Genomic DNA, 20,689 nt, shown 5'->3' with positions numbered 1-20,689 from the left:
AGAAAGGTGGATAAAGGTGAGCAACAGGAGGCAGAGAGTAGTAGTTGAAAGGAGTTTCTCAAAATGGAGAAAGGTGACCAGTGGTGTTCCACAGGGGTCAGTGTTGGGGCCGCTGTTGTTTGTAATATACATAAATGATCTGGAAGGGGGAATTTTGGTATAATCAGCAAGTTTGCAGATGACATGAAGATTGGTGGAGTAGCAGAAAGCATAAGGGACTGTCAGAGAATGCAGGAGGATATTGATAGACTGGAAAGTTGGTCGGAAAAGTGGCAGATGGCTTTCAGTCCAGACAAGTGTGAGGTGATGCATTTACGCAAGTCTAATTCTAGAGCAAATTATACAATGAATGGAAGAGTTTTGGGAAAAGTTGATGGGCAGACAGATCTGGGAGTGCAGGTCCATTGTACCCTGCACAGGTAGATAGAGTGGTCAAGAAGGCATATAGTATGCTTGCCTTCATTGGACGCGGTATTGAGTATAAGAGCTGGCAGGTCATGTTAAATTGTACAAGACATTGGTTCGGCCGCATTTAGAATACTGTGTACAGTTATGGTTGCCACATTACCAAAAGGATGTGGACGCTTTGGAGAGGGTGCAGAGAAGGTTTAGGAGGATGTTGCCTGGTATGGAATGTGCTAGCTCTGAAGAGAGGTTGAGTAGGTTAGGTTTATTTTCACTAGAAAAAAGGAGAGTGAGGGGGGACCTGCATGAGGTTTACAAAATCATGAAGGGTATAGACAGGATGGATAGAGACAAGCTTTTTCCCAGGGTGAAGGATTCCATAAAGAGAGGTCATGGTTTCAAAGTGAGAGGTGGAAAGTTTTTAAGGGGGATACACGCAGTAAGTACTTCACACAGAGAGTGGTGGGTGTTTGGAACACGTTGCCAGCAGAGGTCGTTGAGGCAGGCACGGTAGACACATTTAAGATGTGTCTGGACAGATGCATGAGTAAGTGGGGAGCAGAGGAATACAGATGTTTAGGAATTGACCGACAGGTTTAGACAGTACATTTGGATCAGTTCAGGCTTGGAGGGCCAAAAGGCCTGTTCCTGGGCTGTTAATTTTCTTTGTTCTTTGTTCTTTTTTTTGACTCCTCCCTGCGTTTCACCACAATCGGTATCTCTCCCTTTTACGTCTTGTTGCATTAAATCTTTTTCACTTAATTTTTCCTGGCCTGTATACTATCCCAGACCTTCCTTTTGTTCCTCCTCTACCTTTTCCACAGGAAATAATTGAACATATCTTTAACTTCCTTCAGTTGTGAAGAAGTCTGTTTTCCCAATCCAAAGATGCTGTCGGATTTGCAGAGTATTTCCTACCTTTCAGTTTTTATTACTTAAGTGTACACATAGGTTTAAAGTTTCCCAAGGCACTTTTATTCGAATTGTACAAAGATTCAAAGCCTAATATTACTTGTACTCCACATCCTCTTTGCATTTTAATTTGTTTATTTGAACCAACAAATTAATTTATTTTATTAATAAACTGCAATGGAAAAGAGCAGGCATTTTTCAACATTTTATCACGTCAGAATTAACTTGTGTTGTCATTAGTCATATAAATGTTACTCCAATCTCTTGAGATAATTGAATGTTTGTGCTTGCAATATTAATCCACTCCATCTTAAAAATTACTTTTCTCTAACTATAGAAGCAAGCAAACTGCCAACTTGTTCCTGGTTTTCTGGAAGGTAAGCAATTGCAGTGTAAGGTGATTCATCATCTGATTTTATCTCTTGCTATGGAAGGCAGCATTTCCCCTTTTCAAATTGAAGAATGGCCTGACCAGTTGCAGGAACTCATCATGGGAAATAAGAAAAGCAAACTCAGGCTTCCAGGTCTGAATGAAATTTCACTCTGGACCACAAAAGCATAACAGTGAAGCAGTGTGGACCAAAAAAACAGTTGGAAGGTTCTGCTTATATTCATCAAAATTTTTCACTTCCCTTTACTTTGAACTCAATGTTTGAAACACATCCATCAGACAAAGATTAGTTTGGTCGTGATCAGTGTATTGACAGCCTTAGTACTGACATGAATATGTGCTCAGCCCCAGCAGAAAGCCATTCAAGCCTGCAAAAGATCATCAATGTCATCTTCAACAGGCGAGGGAATTCATCCCTTTGTGATAGATAGCTCCAAGGCAGCACATGAGGAGAGTTAATGAGTCCTATTATGTTGCTGGAAACATGGCACTGCAGAATGCTACTCTGATTCCAATTCATTCAATTTTCAAATTGTCTGTGTTAATCTACAACAAAACTTGCATGCCATTGATAAATTTAAAGGGAGTCGCTATCCCGTATTCATCCTGAGAGAATCTGGACCTGCACATGTAGTGAAGAAGGCACTGAAACAGTCAGGTGATTTCCAATATGTATTTTGCCTCCACCAGGGTATCTTTACGTAACACAGAGATGCAAGTTTATTATAAGTTAGGACACAGGCAATATGGTATTAAAATAGCCAATAGATATTTATTACATCACTCCGATATTCGCAGGCATTTCTGAACCTCAAAAAAAACAAAGAAAAACGACCGGTACAACACAGGAGCAGGCTGGTCAGCCCACTGAGCCTGTGCTGACATGTGATGGTTTTCTAAACTAGAAACCCTTGATCCGTGGGTCTCCATTCCCTGCCTAGTCTTGTATCTGTCAAGATGCCTCTTAAATGTTGCTGTGTATCTGCTTCTATCAACTCCTCTGGCAGTGCATGCCAAGTACTTACCACCCTCTGTGGAAGAAAACTTGTCTCTCACATTCCTTTTTAACTTTCCCTCTTTTACTTTAAACCTATTCCCCCCAGTAATTCTTATTTTTACCTTGGAAAACAGTCTCTGACCATCCAGGCTATCCATGCCTCTCATAATTTTGTAAACTTCTATTAGGTCATCTTTCATCCTCTGATGTTCAAATGAAAAGAAATCAAGTTTATTTGTTCTCTCCTTGTAGCTTATACCCTCTAGACCAGGCAACATGCTGGAAAACCATTTCTGTACTCTCTACAAAACCTCCACATCATTCTAGTAATGTGGTGCCCAGAATAGGGCGGCACGGTGGCTCAGTGGTTAGCACTGCTGCCTCACAGCAACAGGGTCCCAGGTTCGAATCCATCCTTGGGCAACTGTCTGTGTGGAATTTGCACATTCTCCTCGTGTCTGCGCGGGTTTCCTCTGTGTGATCTGGTTTCCTCCCACAGTCCAAAGATGTGCGGGTCAGGTGAATTGGCCATGCTGAATTGCCTGTACCATTAGTCAGAGAGAAATGAGTCTGGGTGGGTTACTCTTCGGAGGGTCGGTGTGCACTGGTTGGGCCGAAGGATCTGTTTCTACACTGTAGGGAATCTCATTTAATCCATACAATATTCCAAATGTGGTTTAACAAAAGTTCTATACAGCTGCAACATGACTTGCCAATTTCTATACTCAATGCCCTGACTAAAGAAAGCAAACACGCTCTCTGCCTTTTTGACAACCTTATACTACTTGTGTTGCCATTTTCAGGGCACTGTGGACCTGCATGCCTAGATCCCTCTGCAAGATAGTGCTATCAAGCGTTCTGACATTTACTGTTTCTACACTCCTGCATTAGACCTTCCAAAATGCAGAGCCTCACATTGTTCCAGATTAAATTCTATCTGCTGTTTAAGACACCTGGCTATCTATATCCTAATGTATCCTTTGGCAATTCATCTCACTATTCACAGCTCCCCCAATCTTTATGTGATCCACAAATTTACTAATTGGACCACCTTCATTCACCTCCAAATTATTGATATATATTACAAACAACAGGGCTCCCAGCACTGATCCTTGTGGAACACCACTGGTCACAGATCTCCAGTCAGAAAAACACTCTTCCACTGCAATTCTCTGTCTTGCAGAAGTATGCTAACTCTGTATCCATCTTACCAGCTCATAGTGCACCCCATGTGCATTCACATTTGTATCAGCCTGCTATGCTGCACCTTGTCAAACAGCTTGCTGAAGCCCATATAGAAAACATCTATTGCCGTGCCCTGTTCCATCATCTTTGTTACTTCCTCAAAAAACTCAATCAAGTTTGTGCGACACAACCTCTATCGCACTAAGCCAAGGTGCCTATCCCAAATAATTCCATTTTTTTTAATCATGAGCAAATCCTGTCCCTAAGAATCTCCACCAATCACTTCCTTACTTCTAATGTAAGGCTTAACAGCCTGCAATTTCCTGAATTATCCATGTTTCTCTTCTTAAACAAAGGAACAACATTGGCTATTCTCTAGTCCTCTGTGACCTCTCCTCTAACTAAAGAGGATACAAAGATTTCATATTGCCCTCCAGCAATTTCTTCCTGCAGCTCCCTCAGCATTCTGAGGTAGATTCCGTCAGCTCAGGGGGACTTGTCTCCCTTAATACTTTCCAAAACATCCAAGATCTCCTCCTTTTTTACACCAACATGCCCCAGAACATCAATACGCCCCTCAATAGACTCACCATCCATGACATCCTCCTCTGTGAAGTAATGCCAAAGTATTTATTAAAGATCTCATCCACTTCATCAAGCTCCATCCATAAATTCCCTCCTTTGTACTTAAGTGGACCTACCCTTTCCCTCTTGTTCCTTATGTACATATAAAATGCCTTGGGATTTTTCTTAACTGCATTTGCCAAGGACACTTCGTGGTGCCTTTTAACCCTCCTAATTCCTTATTTAAGTTCTTTCCTGCTATCTGTATACTCTTCAAGGGCTCTGTCTGTTTCAGTTTCCTAAGTGTTACATATGCCTTCTTTTTGTTTTTGACTATGCTCACAGTTTCTTTTGTCATCCAAGGTTCCTGAATCTTGCCATCCTTCTCCTTCATTCTCACACAAACATGTTGGGTCCTGAACTCTAATCAACTGACTTTTAAAAGATTCCCACATGATAGATGTGGATTTACCCTAAACAGCACCCCCCAATCTATATCCCCCAGTTCCTACCTGATATTTTGGTATGAGTCTTTCCCCTATTTAATACTTACAGTGGAGGACTACCCTAATCCTTATCCATAATCAATTTAAAACATACAGAATCGTGGTCACTGTTCCCTAAATACTCCCCCATTGAAACTTTGACTGCCTGGCTGGGCTCATTCCCCAACTATTATAACTCCTTCCCTAGTTGACTTTTTACATATTACTTAAAGAAACACTCCTAACAAATTCTCCACCTATTAAATCCCATGGCACTAAGGGAGTTCCAGTCAACATAAGAGAAGTTAAAAACACCACTAAAGCAACCCTGTTGCTTATACATTTTTCCAAATTCTGTCCACGTATCTGTTCCTCATTAAACTATTCGTAATAAAGACTTGTAATCATACATTGGTGTATCATGCTTCAAGAAACTCAATTTAAGATGAAGTCAGTGCCCATTACACTCTCAGGTCATAACCCGAATCTCTCTCTTAAAAGTATACAAACATGTTAACTATGAGACATAACACAACAATTTCGAGGTTTCAAGGACAACTATTTTGCTTCCAGATTCAGCAGCAGACCGTCTTTACAATGAGGCAAATGTTTTTTTTTCCCTATCTTGGTTTACAGAGGATTATTGATTTTTGAAACAAAATGTAACTTTAACGAATGCACAAATAATTAGTGATGTTACAATGGCCTGGAAATGTTTCATTATTGTAGTTTTAGTTTCATTTCTAAGTCCTGTACACAGTGATGGGCAACATTTTGTCTAAGCTGCACAGTGATCACCTTACTGGGATTGTATTATAGACATCCTAATAGTCAGAGGGAAATTGAGAAACAAATTTGTAAGGAGATCTCAGTTATCTGTAAGAATAATAGGGTGGTTATGGTAGCGGCTTTTAATTTTCCAAACATAGACTGGGACTGCCATAGTGTCATAGGTTTAGATGGAGAGGAATTTGTTAAGCATGTATGAGAAACTTTTCTGATTCAGTACATAGATGTATCTACTACAGAAGGTGCAAAACTTGACCTCCTCTTGGGAAATAAGGCAGGGCAGGTGAGGTTGTCAGTGGGGGAGCACTTTGGGGCCAGTGACCATAATTCTATTAGCTTTAAGATAGTGAAGGAAAAAGATAGACCAGATCTAACGGTTGAAGTTCTAAATTGGAGAAAGGCCAATTTTGATGGTATTAGGCAAGAACTTTCAAAAGCTGATTGGGGACAAATGTTCACAGGTAAAGGGATGGCTGGAAAATGGGAAGCCTTCAGAAACGAGGTAACAAGAGTGCAAAGACAGTATATTCCTGTTAGGGTGAAAGGAAAGGCTGGTAGGTATAAGGAATGCTGGATGACGAGAGAAATTGAGGGTTTGGGACAGAAAAAGAAGGAAGCATATGTCAGGTATAGACAGGATAGATTGAGTGAATCCTTAGAAGAGTATAAAGAAAGTAGGAGTAAACTTAAGGGCAAAAAGGGGACATGAGATAGCTTTGGCAAATAGAGTTAAGGATAATCCAAAGGGATTTTACAAATACATTAAGGATAAAAAGCTAACTAGGGAGAGAATAGGGCCCCTCAAAGATTAGCAAGGTGGCCTTTGTGTGGAGCTGCAGGAGATGGGGGAAATACTAAATGAGTATTTTGCATCAGGGTTTACTGTAGAAAAGGACATGGAAGATATAGAATGTAGGGAAACTGATGATGACATCTTGAAAAATGTCCATATTACAGAGGAGGAAGTGCTGGATGTCTTGAAATACATAAAAGTGGATAAATCCCCAGGACTTGATCAAGTGTACCCTAGAACTCCGTGTGAAGCTAGGGAAGTGATTGCTTGGCCTCTTGCTGAGATATTTGTATCATCGATAGTCACAGGTGAGGTGCCGGAAACTAGAGGTTGGCAAACATGGTGCCACTGTTTAAGAAGGGTGGTAAAGACAAGCCAGGGAACTATAGACCAGTGGGCAAGCTGTTGGAGGGAATCCTGAGGGACAAGATGTACTTGTATTTGGAAAGGGAAGGACTGATTAGGGATAGTCAACATGGCTTCGTGTGTGGGAAATCATGTCTCACAAACTTGATTGAACTTTTTGAAGAAGTAACAAAGAGGATTGGTGAGGGCAGAGTAGTAGATGTGATCTATATGGACTTCAGTAAGGCGTTCGACAAGATTTCCCCATGGGAGACTGGTTAGTAAGGTTAGATCTCATGGAATACAGGGGGAACTAGCCAATTGGATACAGAACTGGCTCAAAGGTAGAAGACAGAGGGTGGTGGTGGAGGGTTATTTTTCAGACTGGAGGCCTGTGACCAATGGAGTGCCACAAGGATCAGTGCTGGGTCCTCCACTTTTTGTCATTTGTATAAATGATTTGGATGTGAGCATAAGAGATACATTTAGTATATTCGCAGATGACGCCAAAGTTGGAAGTGTAGTGGAGCACGAGGAAGGTTACCTCAGATTACACTGGGATCTTGATCAGATGAGCCACTGTGCTGAGGAGTGGCAGATGGAGTTTAATTCAGATAAATGCGAAGTGTTGCATTTTGGGAAAGCAAATCTTAGCAGGACTTTACACTTAATGGTAAGGTCCTAGGGAGTGTTGCTGAACAAAGGGACCTTGGAGCGCAGGTTCATAGCTCCTTGAAAGTGGAGTCACAGGTAGATAGGATAGTGAAGAAGGCATTTGGTATGCTTTCCTTTATTGGTCAGAGTGTTGAGTACAGGAATTTGGAGGTCATGTTGTGGCTGTACAGGACATTGGTTAGGCCACTTTTGGAACATTAGATGTAATTCTGGTCTCCTTCCTTTCGGAAGGATGTTGTGAAACGTGAAAGGGTTCAGAAAAGATTTATAAGGACGTTGCCAGGGTTGGAGGATTTGAGCTATAGGGAGATGTTGAATAGGCTATGCCTGTTTCCCTGGAGCGTCGTAGGCTGAGGGGTGACCTTATAGAGTTTTATAAAATCATGAGGGGCATGGATAGGATAAATAGACAAGGTCTTTTCCCTGGAGTGGGTGAGTCCAGAACTATAGGGCATAGGTTTAAGGTGAGGGGGAAAGATATAAAATAGACCTATGGGGCAACGTTTTGACGCAGAGGGTAGTATGTGTGTGGAATGAGCTGCTAGAGGAAGTGGCAGAGACTGTTGCAATTACAACATTTAAAAGCATCTGGATGGGTATATGAATAGGAAGGGTTTGTAGGGATATGAGTCGGGTGCTGGCAGGTGGGAGTAGATTAGTTTGGGATACCTGGTCGGCATGGACGGGTTGGTCTGAAGGGTCTATTTCCATGTTGTAAACCTCTATGACTCTATGGCTGTGTTGAATTTCTGTGTATGTGGACTGGTGTGTTGATGAATAGTTCCTGTTTTTGAAAGCTTCTTTCATACGTGGACCTCAGACTCCACACGGTGACAAAAAGACTTTATAAGAAAATGGGGAATGTTGTCCTCTCCTCATTTCACTTCTGCTGAAGAGTCATTTAGACTCAAAACATTAGCTTGCTCTCTCCATGAATGTTGTCTGACTCGCTGTGACCTTGAACATTTGTTGTTTTCAGTACTCATTTCCAGCATTTGCAATAATTTGTTCAGATATTATCCGCAATACTGGTAGTGTGGTTTCTGGAGCCTTGTTTGTTTGCATGCATTTCATTACGGTGGTTAAAAGCTTCAGCTAAACATTTCAGCAAGTAGTGAACAAAGCATAGGAGGAAAATGTAATGGTCATTGCCAAGTGAGAGAAGTTCAGTCTCTCACAGTAAGACAGAAACATTCAGAAACAATAAGGTTTTAGTCAGACAGAGGTCCTTTGCAGCAGAAGTGTTGTTCAATGCTGTTTCTGTAACAGGTGTGAATGGAAAACTAAGTCCTGAGCTGCCTAAAGAAAACTCCGTATGCAGAAAGCTGTGTTAGACATGAATTTAAGCACCCCATGCTAAATAATAAGTGACCATGTTAGCAGTTTAGGTGTCTCAAGAAAAGACATTAACGAAAGAATATACATTGAATGAAAGCAGAAATTTGCTGAAAAGAAAATGATTGTTGTGTAGCCAGTTGAACAAGCAGCCGTAAAATTTTAACATCTTCACTGAGGTTTAAATGTCTATCAGGTTGTTTTTGAAGGTAAAGCTATTGATTCTTCCTTTCTGATCATCGTAACAAGACCATTCTTGTATAGTGTAAGTGCAAAGCTTGAATATTTGATTAATACTTTAAATCAATGTTTACCAAGAAGGCAAAAAGTAACCAAATATCTGTGGACACAGAGATAGTGGAGATGATGAATGCTAGGATTATGCTCTTTGGGGTAAAGGTGATTGAGAGTTTTCAAAGTTAGGATAGGTTTAGAAAAGGTAGGCAAAAAAAAACTGTTCCTGGGTGTTGGGAGGGCAAGGAATAGGGAAAGAGATTTATGGTTTTGGACAGAGGATATTCAGAGGGAGCTGGTGAAGAAGAACTTTTTTTAATGTAGCAGGTGCTAATGAAATGAACTGCTAACTACAAGACCAGTGGAAGTGGGGATGCTCACTGATTTAAAAAAATAATTGGCTTGGCTCTTTAAAGAAATAAACTTTCAGGGTTACATGGATAGAACAAGGAAATGGAATTGATTGGATTATTGTACAGAGGGGCAGAACAGACTTAATGGATTTAAATAAAGGTGGAAGGGTAACAAAGATGTGAAGGATGAAAATGTGTGTGTAAAGTAAGAAGCCAATGGTTGCATTATCGGTTATTTGTACTTCATGCTGCATGAAAGAACGAAAATGAGGTGGAAATTGAGAAAGAGCATATGATAGGAACTTATTTTGAATGAGGTGGAGGGGTGTCCTTATAGAGGTTTATAAAATCATGAGGGACATGGATAGGGTAAATAAACAAGAACTTTTCCCTGTGGTTGGGGAGTCTAGAACTAGAGGGCATAGGTTTCGGGTGAGAGGGGAAAGATATAAAAGAGACGTAAGGGGCAACCTTTTCATGTAGAGGATGGTAGGGGTATGGAATGAGCTGCCAGAAGAAGTGGTAGAGACTGGCACAATTACAACATCCAAAAGGAATCTGGAGGTAGCTGATACATGAACTGTCTTCATGTACTGCCCAGACCCTTGTAGAATGTGTAGATACCCAGTAACATGGGTTTGGATGCTTGTTTTTCCCAGCTCCACAAATACATTTTTTCAAAAAAGCTTTGGAGACTTTTCTAGCATGACTAGAATTTATGCATCTAAGGTTCACTGTTTAGGTCACTCAATAACAGGAAACATGCAAAGTCTGCACTGTGCATCGTCTGTCCCCTAAATGCTATGTTGCCCCAGTATGGACAGAAATATTTATGCAAAGGGAAGTAATGCTCAGCCTACATGTGGAATTCAGCTTTTTTGTCTATGTTTGAGAATTCAAACTGGACATTGATGAACATTTTATGGCTGATTTGAATGATGCACAGTAACATTTCTATCATTTTTCATCTGTACCTGCTGGATGATTGAGAGCAAACTGATGAAGCAGTAATTGGGTGGATGGGTTTATCCTACTTCATGAGGACCAGATGTATCTACATGGTATACTTTGCTGGGATGATGCCAGTGTTATAGCATAACTCACTGAAGCTCCTTGGATGCTGCCTGAACTGCTGTGCTCTTCAGCACCACTAATCCAGAATCTGGTTTCCAGCATCTGCAGTCATTGTTTTTACCTCACTGTTCTTTTGCCCAATTCAGATTTGCCTAGGGGTGCAGCTAGTTCTGTTGCATAAGTCTTCAGTGCTACAGGCAATATTTTTAGGCTTTTTATAACTAGCACATTAAGTCATTCCTTAACATTAATTGGCTTGAATTAACTCGAATGATACAGGCATTTGTGATACTGGGGACCTCAAGAGGAGGACAAGGTGAGTCATTCACTGGGCACTCCTGGCCGAATATGGATGCAAACTTCAACTTTTTATTGTAGTATGTGCTGGATTCACCATCATTAAGAGTGGCATTTTAATGTTTGCTCTCATATTTGTTTTTTATGTGTCCACCATCATTCACAAGTAGATGTGGCAAGACTGCAGCATTCAAACCCAGTCTCCTGGTTGTAAAATCATGTACCACTGTCGGTTTCATGCTGTTCAGCATCATGTAGTCATATGTGGTAGCTTTAACAGGTTGATTTTTTTGTCCTTAGGTATGTCTGGTGTTGCTTCTAGAGCATGTTCCACACAGGGAACAATTGCTGTCCCTTGGCTTGATGATAATTTTAGATTGAGTGAAATGTCAAATCATGAAATTATAGTGGAATTCAGTTTGTGTTTGTTCTATAAGTCACTCTTTGTTGAAAATATTCTGACCCAGAGAATATTTTATAACATTGCCACCCTCTGTGCTTCTTCCAAATGATGTTGAACATGCCAGCATACTGACTCACCAGTTGAAGGAGGGTGATAGGGTAATCATCAGGACATTTATTTATCTTTTACCTGATGCCATGAGACATCATAGACTCTGCTATCAACCTTAAGGACTAGACCCTCCTGATTGTACTTTACCACCACCTCCAATTAGTCTGATCCAACATAGAATAGCCATATTAGAGACAAAGATAGAGGAGTCTGGGAGGTTGGCTGAAGAATAGGTGGGCAGCACGGTGGCACAGTGCCTCACAGCGCCAGAGACCCAGGTTCAATTCCCGCCTCAGGTGATTGACTGTGTGGAGTTTGCACGTTCTCCCCGTGTCTGCGTGAGTTTCCTCCGGGTGCTCCGGTTTCCTCCCACAGTCCAAAGATGTGCAGGTCAGGTGAATTGGCCATGCTAAATTGTCCGTAGTGTTAGGTAAAGGGTAAATGTAGGGGTTTGGGTGGGTTACGCTTCGGCGGGTCGTGTGGACTTGTTGGGCCGAAGGGCCTGTTTCCGTAATGTAATTTAATCTAATATAATCTAATCTAATATGATTCAAGGGGAATGACTGACAGGTTATTGCTTGCCTCATTTTCAAGGACTTAAGCAAACAAGATCTCATATTTGCCTTTGTTATATTGCAGAAGGAAATTGAAATGAGTACAATTGAGTCTCCAACTTTTATTAAAAGAGAGTATCTGACTCTCAGAGACTTGAAAATATTGAGAAAATATCATTTTCAGACTGTTGTAGAACATGTGGGGGTTTGACATAAACTCAGGAGCTAAGACAGACTGAATCTTTGAAGAATTCATGAGGAAACCCAGGGACCGATGAAGAAAGGACTGGCTCACTGAGTGATCGAGTAAAACTGACCAGAATCAGTAAAAAATGAGAACTAATAAAGATTGACTTTGAAAGAGAAAAATAGTGTAAGGAAGGAAAGCCATTAGGAAAAGAGATAAGAAATGAGAGGACAGAAATGAAAAGAATGACAGAGCTCTAACACTTGAAAAGGTGTTTGCATTCTAATTACATGAACTTGAATTGATGAGAAATGGAGGTGGCTCAGCAAGAACTTCTGTTAATTTTGCCTTTGTGAGCAGTGGGTGAAGATACACTTTGTGTCCTTTGAGAAACTTGCTATAAATCTGAATTGGGCAAAAGAACAGTGAGTTACGGTCGTATAAATTGTTTAGGTTGGGATAGCTTTGGAGATGTACTCATCTCTCTCAGCAGTGCATTCATGTGATTATGAGGATTTTACTCAATGCTTATGAGTGTGATGCCAAAGGCCAGGGATAAAGAAACTATGTTTGTTAAATGGTATATACCAATGAAGAGGAGATAGAAGTATAATTGTCTAAAAAAAAAAGGATGTTGATGAAGGACTGCTAATTTAGGGCTGAATCTTCCCATTCATGGAGGGCTTCTCACTGTGAACTCTGATAGCTTGTTTAAATTAGATTCCCTACAGTATGGAAACAGGCCCTTTGGCCCAACAAGTCCACAGCGACCTTCCAAAGAGAAGCCCACCCAGACTGATTCCCCTACCCTATATTTACCCCTGACTAATGCACCTAACACTATGGGCAATTTAGCATGGCTAATTCACCTGACCTGCACATCTTTGAACTGTGGGAGGAAACCCACACAGACACAGGGAGCATGTGCAAACTCCACATAGACAGTTGCCCGAGGCAGGAATCAAACCCAGGTCTCTTGTGCTGTGAGGCAGCAGTATTAATCACTGAGCCACCATGCCACCCTGTGGGAAAGGGAATTAAATGGTTGGTAACTGGGAGGTCAGGTCGCCCCCTGTGGGCCTGGCTGAGATGTTCAGCGAAACATTGAACATTGATCATTGAACATTGAACAATACAGCACATAACAGGCCCTTCGGCCCTCGATGTTGCGCCGACCTGTGAACTATTCAAAGCTCATTGCCTTACACTATCCCATCATCATCCATGTGCTTATTCAAGGATTGTTTAAATTTCCCTAATGTGGCTGAATTAACTACATTGGCAGGCAGGGCATTCCACGCCCTTACCACTTTCAGAGTAAAGAACCTGCCTCTGACATCTATCTTAAATCTATTACCCCTCAATTTGTAGTTATGCCCCTTGTACAAGCTGACATCATCATCCTCAGAAAAAGACTTTCACTGTCTACCCTGTCTAATCCTCTGATCATCTTGTATGTCTCTATCAAATCCCTTCTTTGCCTTCTTTCCAATGGGAACAGACCCTAGTCTTTCCTCATAAGATGCTTCCTCCAGACCAGGCAACATCCTGGTAAATCTCCTCTGCACCTTTTCCAATGCTTCCACATCCTTTCTGCAGCGGGGCGACCAGAACTGTACACAATATTCCAAGTGTGTTTTGTATAGTTGCAGCATGATATTGCGGCTCTGGAACTCAATCCCTCTTCCAATGAAATCTAACATGCCGTATGCCTTCCTAACAGCACTATCCACCTGGGTGGCAACTTTCAGTGATCTATGTACATGGACTCCAAGATCCCTCTGCACATCCACACTACCAACAATCTTTCCATTGACCCAGTACTCTGCCTTCCTGTTATTTTTCCCAAAGTGAATTACCTCACATTGAACTCCATTTGCCACCTCTCAGCCCAATTCTGTAGTTTATCCAAGTCCCCTTGCAACCTGTAACATGCTTCTTCACTGTCCACTACTCCACCGACTTTAGTGTCGTCTGCAAACTTACTAATCCATCTACCTATGCTTGAATCTAAGTCATTTATGAAAATGACAAACAGCAGTGGTCTCAAAACAGATCCTTGTGGCACACCACTAGTAACCGGACTCCAGGCTGAATATTTTCCATCAACTGCCACTCGCTGCCTTCTTTCAGAAAGCCAGTTTCTAATCCAAACTACTAAATCACCCTCAATCCTATGCCTCTGCATTTTCTCCAACAGCCTAATATGTGCAACCTTATCAAAGGCTTTACTGAAGTCCATGTACACCATGTCAATGGCCCTACTCTCATCCACCTGCTTTGTCACCTTCTAAAAAACTCAATGAGGTTTTTGAGAAACAACCTGCCTTTGACAAAACCATGTTGACCATCTGAAATCAAATTGTTGCTTGCTGGATGATTATAAATCCTATCTCTTGTAATCCTTTCCAAAACCGTTCCTACAACAAAAGTAAGGCTCACTGGTCTATAATTGGCTGGGTCATCTCTCCTGTCCTTCTTGAACAAGGGCACACATTTGCAGTCCTCCAGTCCTCTGGTACTAAACTTGTAGACAATGACAGCTCAAATATCAAAACCAAAGGCTCCGCTATTTCTTTATCTCTTATAATCCTTTCCAAAACCGTTCCTACAACAGAAATAAGGCTCACTGGTCTATAATTGGCTGGGTCATCTCTACTGCCCTTCTTGAACAAGGGCACACATTTGCAGTCCTCCAGTCCTCTGGTACTAAACTTGTAGACAATGACAGCTCAAATATCAAAACCAAAGGCTCCGCTATTTCTTCCCTAGCTTCCCAGAGAATCCTTGGATAAAGCCCATCCAGCCCAATGGACTTGTCTACTTTCACTCCTTCTAGAATTGATAACACCTATTCGTAACTAACCTCGATTCTTTCTAGTCTAATATCTCGTATCTCATTCTTCTCCTCTACAGTATTTTCCTTTTCCTGAGTGAAAACGGATGAGAAATGTTCGTTTAGCACCTCTCTGATCTCCACAGGGTCCACACTTAACTTCCCACTTCTATCTTTGAATAGCCCTTTTCCTACCCTTGTCATCCTTTTATTCCTCATATACCTATAGAAAGCTTTAGGGTTCTCCTTTATTTTACCTGCTCAAGACTGCTCGTGCCCTCTCTTTGCTCTTCTTAACTCTCTCTTTAAATCCTTCCTAGCTAATCTGTAACTCTGCATCACCTCATCTGAACCATCTGTCTCATCATCACATAAGCCTCCTTCTTCTGCTTAACAAGAGATGCAAGTTCTGTAGTAAACCACAGTTCCCTTACCTTATCACTTCCTCCCTGCCTGACAGGGACATACTTATCAAGGACATGCAATATCTGTTCCTTAAACCAGCTCCACATTTCCATTGTCACTATTCCCTGCATTTTGCTACCCCATTCTAGGCATCCTAATTCTTGCCTAATCGCATTATAGTTGCCCTTGCCCCATCGATAACTCTTGCCCTTAGTTCCCTTAATTTACGTTTGATCTCCCCGATGTACAGAAGACCACAATCTTACACTGCTTGCCTTATTAATTATGTAACTGACTTCCAGAATTATCTTCCCATTGAATTGTGCACTCTCTGAGGTAGAAGTACTACTGTTACTGGGGATTTCTGAAGCGGAGACTGCAGGGGCCTCTATTTAAACTCCAGCTGCATACCAATACAAACACTGCAAGCCAGGAACCACCATGGGAAATCTTTTGTGACAAAGCATAAGTGAGACAGAGAGGAAGCTTGGCATCCTACTTCACTGACTGAGACTGGAGATCCTGCTAGATAGGTTGGTGGAGACACAGGCTCTGTCCTTCCCTCAGGACTGCCAACAAAGACCAAACCATTAAAGCCCACCACCACACAGTGACAACTTCACCAATGCTAAATCAGCATTCTCAATATTGCATGCAGCAATCTTCATTCAATGGTTCACACTCACCTCATCCTCCTCAGCTAGGTAAAAACAGTGACTGCAGATGCTGGAAACCAGATTCTGGATAGCTCTCCACCCTTCAGGCACTCTGCCTGTATTCCTGATGAACGACTTTTCCCCGAAACGTTGATTTTACTGCTCCTCAGATGCTACCTGAACTGCTGTGCTCTTCCAGCATCACTAATCCAGAATCATCATCCTCAGCTACAAAGCCATGTTGGCCTTTACACTTATGACTTATTCACTTGGGATACCTCCCTGCTTTTCCTCCTTCTTCACTAACTGTAACCACACCAGCTCTTCTAGCTGCTTTCATTTTACTTTATCCCTCCTTTTGTCTCATTACAGGAGGAACTTTCTCTTAAATGTTGACAAAATGGCAAAGATGTGAATTAGGGTGGCTGACCTTTGTATGCCATGAGGAGAAGTAGTTGAGTGAACATGAAAGGATCAAGACCTCATGATTTGTGGATGACATATCCATGCCCTGACAGTCAAGTAAGCTTCATTGTGCTGTGCTGCTGTCGTATTACTAGCACTGTGAATGTATTCACAGCCTGTCCAAGCTTCTATCCCTATTGTGCAACACACTTCCTCGATAGACTTATGCAGCACCAGTTGGTACCCATACGCCTCACCCAGAAAAGAGCTACCTCTCTACTCCTCAGCTCCTCTTGCAACACTAAGGGAGAAGTCTCATCCTTTAGCTAGATCAGACTTAGGCACATAATCTGGTGAGCACATCAGTGGTACGTCTCTGCAGCTCATGGAGGGCGAAACACTCTGTCACTCTGACACACGGAGGAATGCTGGTGATCAGGTACCTGCTCAGTCCCAGGCAGCAAACACCCCTGGACTGTTAATCCTTTAACAATGTGCAAATACACAGATAGACAGAGGTCCTGTAGTCGAAAAGTGTGGTGCTGGAAACGCACAGCGGATCAGGCAGCATCTGAGGAGCAAGAGAGTTGACGTTTCAAGCATAAGCCCTTCATCAGGAATGCCAGGGCAGAAGGGAGCTGACAGATAAATAGGAAGGTGAGGGTGGGGTTGGGGGGGAAGGTAGCTGGGAAGGTGATATGTATATGCAGGAGCAGTAACCAGACTTATTGAATACCCTTGGTAAGTTGTGGATCAAAGGTTGGTGGAGTTCACCGACGTTATCGGTACTGTGCTCATTCTGACATGTATGCATCTTGCTGTCTCCGTGGTTGGGTTGGCAGGTGACATTGTAGGCCTGGCCACGCAGAATGACCAACGGCTACTGGAAATGCATGCAGATCTGCGCTCCATCACGTTAACTGTTGTTGCTAGTATCAACAATAAAGTGAGAGAAGTTGAGGGAGCTCAATCTCACTCCAGGTGCTCATAAGACTGTAAGACCAAAAGGTGCAGGAACAGAAATAGGCCATTCGGTCCCTCAAGTCTGGTCCACCTTTCGATCCTGGATGATTTGTTTCTCAACTCCATTTTCCTCATAAACTTTGATCCCCTTACCAATCCCCTAACCTCTGTATTAAATACACTCAATAACTTGACCTCCACAGCCCTCTGTGGCAATGAATTCCATAGATGTACCACTTTCTGGCTGAACTAATACCTCAGTTCTTAAGGATCATCCTTTCACTATGAGATGGTTCCCTTGGGTCCTAATCTCTCCTACAACTGGAAATATTCTCCATGTCCACTCTATCTAGGGCTCCAAGTATCCGTAAGTTTCAATCTGATCCTTCCTCATCCTTCTCAACTCCATTGAGTACAGACCAAGAGTCATCAATCTCTTTTCATTTGACAAGCTGTACATCCCCAGAATCATTCTTATAGACCTCCTCTGGACTCCTCCAAGGCCAATACATCCTTCCTTAGCCCAAAATCATTCACAATATTCCAGATGTGTTCTGACCAGAGGTTTATAAATCCTCAACAGTACCTCCCTGCTCTTGAATTCTACCCTCTCAAAATGAATGCTAATGTAGCATTTGCCTTCCTAACTGACAACTGAACCTTCATTTTAACCTGAAGAGAATCATGAACCGGGACTCCTCAGTCCCTTTGTGCTTCAGATTTCCAGAGATTTTCCCCATGTAGAAAATATTCTACACCTCTATTCTTCCTACCAAAAGTGCATAACCTCACACTTTCCCACATTGTATTCCAAGTGCAACTTCTTTGCCCACTCTCCTAGCCTGTCTATGTCTTTCTGCAGCCCCTCTGCTTCCTCAACACTACCTGTCCTTCCATCTATCTTTGTGTCATCTGCAAGCTTAGCAATAATGCCCTCAGTTCCTTCATCCAGATGGTTAATGTATAACTTGAATAGTAGTCCCAACACTGACCTCTGGCGAGCTCCACTAGTCACTGGCTGCCATCCTGAAATAGATCCCTTTATCCCTACCCTCTGCCTTCTACCAGTCAGCCAATTCTCTATCCATGCCAGTACTTGCCCTTAACACCATGGGTTCTTATCTTTTAATATAGTTTTATAGAACATTACAGCGCAGTATAGGCCCTTCGGCCCTCAATGTTGCGCCGACCCGTGACACCAGTTAGCAATCTTCTCTGCAGCATCTTCTCGAAGGCCTCATGGAAATCCAAATAGATCCTGCCCACTGGCAAATGGAGTTTAATCTGGACAAATGTGAGGTGATGCATTCTGGAAGGTCACGTACAATTGGAAATTATACAGTGAATGGCAGAACCCTTAGGAGTACTAATATGCAGAGGGCTCTGGGTGTGCAGACCCACATATCCCTGAAGGTGGCAGTGCAGGTAGATAAGGTAGCAAAAAAGGCCTATGGTGTGCTTGCCTTCATTGGCAAGTGCATTGAATATAAGGATAGACAAGTTATGCTGTAGCTTTGTAGAACTTTAGTTAGGCCACACTTGGAATATTGTGTACAGTTCAGGTCACCACACTACCAGAAAGATGTGGATACTTTGGAGACGGTACAGAAAAGGTTTTCCAGGATGTTGCCTGGTATAGGGGCTTTTAGCTATGAAGAAAGATTGGATAGGCTGGGTTTGTTTTCACTGGAATGCAGGAGGTTGAAGGGTGACCTGATAGAAGTTAATAAGATTGTAAATGGCATGGATAGAGTGGTAAGTAAGAGACTTTTTCCCAGGGTGGGAGAGTCAATTACTAGGGGACACAGGTTCAAGGTATGTGGGTAGAAGTTGAAAAGAGATGTGCAAGGCACGTATCTCACACAAACAGTGGTCAGTGTCTGAAATGTCTTTCCAGAGGAGGCGGTGGGAACAGATATAGTAGCAGCATTCGAGAAACACCTGGATGAAAACATGAACAAGAAGGGAATAGATGGATGCAGATCCTGTAAGTGAAGACAGTTTTAGTGTAGAAGGGCAAAATGTGCTGGTGTAGGCTTGGAGAGTCAAAGGGCCTGTTCCTGTGTTAAATTGTTCTTTGTCTAATCTGCTTGTTCGCTCCTTCAAGAATTCTAAATAATTTGTCAGGCATTACCTCGCCTTGACGAAGCTATGTCGACCGAGCCCTATTTTGTCTTGCACTTCTAAGTGCTCTGCAATCTCATCTTTAATAGTAGACTCTAAAATCTTATCAACAATTGAGGCCAGGCTAACTGGCCTATAACGTCTCACTCACTTTTTAAACCAAGGTGTTACATTCGCCATTTTGCCTTTCCCTGGGACCCTTCCTGACTCCAGTGATTCCTGAAAGATCATCACCAATGCTTCTACAATTTCCTCAGCTATCACTTTCAGAGCTCTTTTTTTAGATTAGATGGAAACAGTGTGGAAACAGATCCTTCGGCCCAACAAGTCCACACCGATCCTCCGAAGAACAACCCACACAGACACATTCCCCCACACCTAACACTACGGCCAATTTAGCACGGCCAATTCACCTAACTTGTACATCTTTGGACTGTGGGAGGAAACCGGAGCACCTGGAGGAAACCCACAGGGAGCATGTGCAAACTCCACACAGACAGTTGCCCAAGGTGGGAATTGAACCTGGGTCTCTGGCGCTGTGAGGCAGCAGTGCTAACCGCTGAGCCACCGTGCCACCCATGTGTGTCATCCGTCTGGTCCAGGTGATTTATCCACCTTCAGACCTTTCAGCTTTCCTAGGACATTTTCCTTGGTAATGGCCACTACAGTCATATTTGTCCTTGGCGCTCCTGAAGTTCTAGAATGCTACTGGTGTCTGGCACGTGAAGAAGAGAGTGGTGCCAGCAGGCAGGCAAATGGCAGTTTTCTGATGGTGTTCTAGGGCATCTTCACTCTATGCCTGTACTGACCTTTGGTGACCTGGAAGAAATGACAGCAAGGTCAGTCTACTGTTGGTCTTCTACACCTCCTCCACATCTTGGTTGGGATCTTCTGTCATGCTTCTTCATGTTGAGACTGTTTGGTATCTGCCCTTTTTCAGCTTACTGATTCCTTTGATTCTCTTTAATGCATTAACTCTGTATGTACATTAATGCAACCGTGATAATAGTATCTGCTGTTGCTGGAGAAATCTAGGATGTGTCAAGCTCATTATGTGGGGAATTTCAGAAACATATCACCTTCTCAATGATATCACATCAAGCACAAATGGGGCTATAACACAAGCCGTGATATGGTAATTCATGGAGGCCTCCTAGAAGGATTGCCATGAAATACTTCTCCGTGGACACTTCATGCAGATGTATGAATGA

The sequence above is a fragment of the Chiloscyllium plagiosum genome, chromosome 9 (genome assembly GCF_004010195.1).
Source record: "Chiloscyllium plagiosum isolate BGI_BamShark_2017 chromosome 9, ASM401019v2, whole genome shotgun sequence".
NCBI classification, from domain to species: Eukaryota; Metazoa; Chordata; class Chondrichthyes; order Orectolobiformes; family Hemiscylliidae; genus Chiloscyllium; species Chiloscyllium plagiosum.
Note: the sequence above shows the minus strand (reverse complement) of the source record.